Source organism: Drosophila arizonae, chromosome 4, assembly GCF_054131065.1.
Source record: "Drosophila arizonae isolate 15081-1271.41 chromosome 4, UAZ_ARI_1.0, whole genome shotgun sequence".
Taxonomy (NCBI): Eukaryota; Metazoa; Arthropoda; class Insecta; order Diptera; family Drosophilidae; genus Drosophila; species Drosophila arizonae.
In genome coordinates this window covers 10416712-10422113 of record NC_142924.1, presented here as the reverse complement: position 1 = coordinate 10422113, position 5402 = coordinate 10416712, and positions in this window count along the sequence as shown.

Sequence of the window (5402 nt, the reverse complement as noted above, 5' to 3'; positions counted from 1 at the left end):
TTATATTATATAAAATATTTAAAATCATTTTTGCAACTATCAACATATAAAAATAATCATAATATATAGAATAATATCAATTACAAATACACAATAGAAATTTCCTCCACAGCTCCTATATCATAAATTCTCGAGAGAATTATAAACGTATTAGCCTATTATATATAGAGACCTGACAAAGGCGGACCACACTCTATTAATATCAATTCAATATTTGCCTTCAGTTGATAGTCCCAGCATTGTCCAGAAAGGTTTCCAATTCAATTAATGCCCATGAAAAGATTTTCAATAACAAAGAAGTTTTCTTTCCGTTTCTCTTGTAAATCGCTTTGAGCACATTTCAATTTGGAGCGCTCAATAGGCGATCCATCATATAATTTGGAATGTTATCCATCAAAAGCACATGACAGCGCATTCAAGGAATATGCAAGCCTTGCCTCGTCGCTCAAGGAGATTGTGAACTTCATTTCGATTTGGAAATAACTGTATTTCAAGGGCTATCATTTATCAAGTGCAATTGGAACTAAGAAACATTTTTCGAATTATGCGAATGCAGCAAAAGGAATCTGTGCTCTCTGCTCTCTGCTATCTACTCTGTGCCTGCTGTCAAAGCAAACGGAATTGAGCAGAGGACAACAAGGACTACAGCAGGACTATCGGCAACAAATCACAATCAGACACAATTATTTTTCAGGTCTATCGTGCGCAATGCTTTTCATATCGAACTCAATTGCAGGCAGCTCGTTGCTAGCGCCTGCTCCGGTTTCATAAATTTACTGCCCGTCTCGTCCCGGCCCGGCCGAGCCATGCCCCTAACTAGCAGAAGGTGTCAGTTTCCAGGCGAACTCAATCCAACTTGTATTTGGGTTTTTTCGTATTTCATTTATTTGGTTTTTCCTAGGTACAAGTTTTGCGCGATCGAAACAAAGGCGTGAAAACAATGTCCTGCATTTGCGAAGGCAGCAATCAGTGGTGCTTTGTTCCCGGGCCCAACAGATTTCACACTGTTTAGCTTGACATTTGGCTGTCAATCAGGAGACGACGACATTGTCCGCCTAGGAGTTGGCCCGGCCCGGCCCGGCCCGGCGCGGCTGGGCCAAGCCATGAAGTGTGACTGCGCTGTATGACAGCTACTCTAATGCCATTAACAGCATGGCCAGGCTGGACGCAGCGCCGCAGGACTTCACACCAAAAACTCATTAAATCAATGCGTACCCCTCCCCCGGCCAGATGAAGAAAGAAAATGAAACAATACGAAAAGCGTTAGAAAAATGAAAAGTCAGTTGTTCTTCTGGCACCGAAAAATATTTCCTTAGCTCTGCGCCGCATGAAGCATTTTCGTACAAAAAGAATAAGAAGAGAAGGAACAGAATTTCTTACGCGACGCAGGATGCTCAATTCTGACCAAGACCATGTGCAATGCCTCTGGTAATGTGTGCGTGTGTGTGTACGTGTGTGTGTGTAGTTAGGTAAATGAAGCTGAGAGCGCGACAGCTGTTCGGCATGGTGAGTTGAGCTGTGCAGCCTTTGCAGCCCATACAAGAAACTCACCACGGCATAACGCGCTCTCGTTCAGTGCTCTCACATTAAGAAAGGCGCGCTCTCTCTCTCCCGCTGTCCTCTCTCGTGTTTGCTTCGGGCTGCTGCTACACTGGGTCAGTAAGGGAAATTTTTTTGAACGCCTCTCTTCGTCTGCCGCGTGGGTGACACATTTCTGCCGCACGTTTGTATTTTGTTTCTGTTTTTGTTTGGCTTTTGTTTTGCTTTTGCCTTTGCGTGCTGGCAAAAGCAAAAATAACTTTTAATTAATTGATGCATAATCATTCTAATTATGCTGGTAGCTTGCATTTTTCCCTCTGAGTGCGATTAAGCTGCATTTGCCACATGGTGCACTGTAGTTGCCGAAAGAGCGAAAGAGAGATAGATACCAAGTGTGAGAGCGGTAAAGCGAGAACACAAAATAAGTTTGAACGCCTTTTTTACAGTTTTTTTTTTCTGTTTCTGCGGAATTTTTTACAGTTGCTGCACTTTTTGCTCAAGTCCTGTGACTTACTTTTCGCACCAATTCGGTGTCAATGTCGTCCTCGCACCTCGCACTCCCTCTCTTTCTCTCCCTCTCATCCATCTCGCTGCTCACTCCGTCCCTTTCAGCTTGTCGCGCGCACGTTTCCAAATAATTTCATATTTATTGACAGCCATTGAACTTTTACAGTTGCAATTGCAGCTAGAGTGAGAGAGTGGATGAGGCAGTTGAACTAGAAGTGGAAGTGGGAGTGGGAGGGGGCGACTCAGTGGGCGCCATCTTAAGCTACTTTCGCAGTCAGCAAGATGAAAAAATGGCGAAAGATGAGAGAACTTGAACATGATATTTTACTGCTAATTAGAGGCTGGCCGTTTTCTCTTGACGCAAACTAACTAACTAAGCCCAAGGTCGTTTCTCCTATGATAAGCCTCAGCTATGCACTTGAGCTTCCTCTTACTTTTAAATAGTGAAACTTCCTCGTAAAAGGTAAGAAAAGACAAGTTGCCCTGATTATCTTCAGCCTTTACGTATGCCCATAGTGCCTATAGAAAGTCATTTAGGCAAAAGTTTCCTTTGTGTTTCGCTTTCACTATAGAATATCTTTACTCTTATGAAAGATGCTTAGGAATTATTGTATAGAAATGAGCTTGCTTCAAATTAAAAATAGTACATAAATATATTTTTACATACATTAAAATTTATATTTGAACAATCCACCAAGATAAATTATGCTTATTAGGAAGCCTTTTAACTTTTCTTATTTAAATGATATTCTCTCATGTGATGAACTATGTCTCAAACTAATCAAATTCCTAACTGAGCAGCAATGCCTTGTATTAACTTCATTTACCAACTTCTCCTGCCCGTTTAGAGCAGAAGATGCCTGCTCCTTTTAGTCCTCTCGCTCGCCTATTGAGCTTTACATCAAAGTTGATCCGTTTTTGCCATACGCATCCACATCGAGCAGGTGGCTCAGTCACGCAGACTTTAAGTCAGATAGAGGAATATGTGGGCTAAGTCTCTGCCTCTGTCTCTGCCTCTGCCTCTCGCATGTAGGTTGCCATGCTGTACCTTTTATTACAAACTTTCGCTGGCAATCACAATGGTCGCCAGCCGCACTTCTATGCCAGCTCCTCGCTCAGCGTGCACTCGGCTCTGGGCTGGAGGATGTTGGCTGCGTGTGCTGTGCTCTCAGCTCTGCCGGATTTTGACACAGTTTTGAGGCAAGTTTTAGTTTTATGCTCGGTTGAGGCAAATAGTTGAGTGGAGCGCTGTGCTGTGCTGTGCCACGCACTGTGGCAAGCAGCGTTAACGGGCGGTGAGGTTGAAAACACTCCAGCAGCAGCTCTGCAACCGCAAATATGCACGAGCTGCCAGCCATGAGGCAACTCCCAAGCAGGTGGCAACAACTCGAACTCGACACACGGCACCGCCAACTGCCATTAAAGTGCCTCGCGGCAGTTTGTGGAACGTCGTTTGGCTTTGATTTCTGTCAAAGGTGCGCGCTGCACATCAATTGTCTGTCGGCGGAGCCAGGGCTAAAAAGGGTTAGGGTTCCACCCGGCGAAAAATTAAACAACAGAAGAAGAAAACGAAAAGTGAAAAGTGAAAAATGATGAGAAAAGGCGCCATGGAAACAATTAAAATGTGGCAGGGCACTCGAAGGGCGCCTCACGCGAAATCTTTCAGGCATATTCAAAGCAAATAATTGACTCGAACAGCGCGCAGCAGGCGAACATCAAAAAACGAGGCGCAACTCGAAATTGGAATGGTGTGGGAGAATTAATTAAAATATTTCTGCAAATGGGTTTCGTAGGCAATGCCAATTAAATACCCAACCGAAATGCCTGGAATGCCTACGAACTAAGGCAAAAACTAAAGGAAGTAATCTTTAAAAAGAATCGAGCAAAGCTAAAAATTTCTAGCTGAGTAGACCGAGTCATAGATGGATTTACAATTGTCAAAGTCTACCAGATGAACAATAAAAACTTGCATCATATATATACATATATATGGTATATATAATCGTATCATATGCAACCTGAGCTTGCTGCACTTCGTTAAGCTCTTGTTGAGCCAGCAAAAGGCCATTACAGTTGCTCCATGGACAGCTTTTAGTTGTGGGCTTTAAATTTGTCATGGCGCAACATGACAGCTTCGGCGATATGTCCGATATATATTTATATACATATATACACAATATAAAGTGCATAAGCACTACTTCAATAGAAATGTCATAAAAATTTCTAGGCATTTTTTTTTTTGGTTTATTTTTTCTCTTTTTCCTTAACTGCATATTTGAAAATGCGCAAATAAATTTTAATGCCAGCTGCACACAGATATATAAATATATAAAAATATATATACATACATATATATCTCGACATATATACATACATATATGCATATGTTGTATGCACAAAAACAAAATAAATGGGCAACTGGCTGAAGTTTCAAGTGCAATCGCACACACACACACACACAGCTCCCCTTTGCCTGTGTGTGTGCGTGGAAAAATGCCATAAATTAAATTTTATGAAAAACAATTACGTATAGCCAAAGTCCGCCCCCACAGCAGCCCGGCCTGGCCACACCCCTCCCGCCCCGTTAACCCTGACAGCTCTACATGTGCCCGGACTGCGGTTTACACTTGTAAGCATTTTCCCAGGCATATTTCATCGTGGCAGGAGGCGGGCTGCCGGGGGCAGGGGCAGAGAGCAGCGGCAGCTCAACCAGGACATGCCCAACATTTGCAAGTGTGTAAATTTCATTATGTATGTGTGTGTGTAGATATGTATTGTCGCACGCGGAGTTTTACCTGCAGCGCTTAAATTAGCCAAGAGCCACTATACAAAATGTGGGGCAACAGGTCCAAAGAACTCCACTCTGTATGTGTGTGTGTGTGCGACAATTTTGGTTTGCTTTTACTTTCGCTGCGCCGGCTGCTGCTGCTTCAGCTCCTGCTCCTGCTGCTGTTGCAATTGGATCTCGGGTTCTGCTAGTCTGCCTATACATCATTTCCGCTATATGGTTTTATATGCTTTTAATAGATGTCTGCATTTGGAAGCAATTTATTTTTGAAAATGTGCACGATTCTTAGAATGTCAGGGAGTCTGAGCGGCTGCGAGTCTGCGACTCTGCTCGTCGAGATTCCGGGATTGTGTGTGCGGACTCAGTGCGGGTTTTGCTTTTTATTTGCATTTTATGTATTCAAATTGTGACATTTACACAAACACACACACACACGCATACACAGGCACACACACTCGCATACTCTTACACATGTTCCAGTTTCCCACAGTCATAGATATTCATTTGTATGTCAGTTGCCACACACTCGCACCCACACCCACACACATACACCCTCACACACACACTC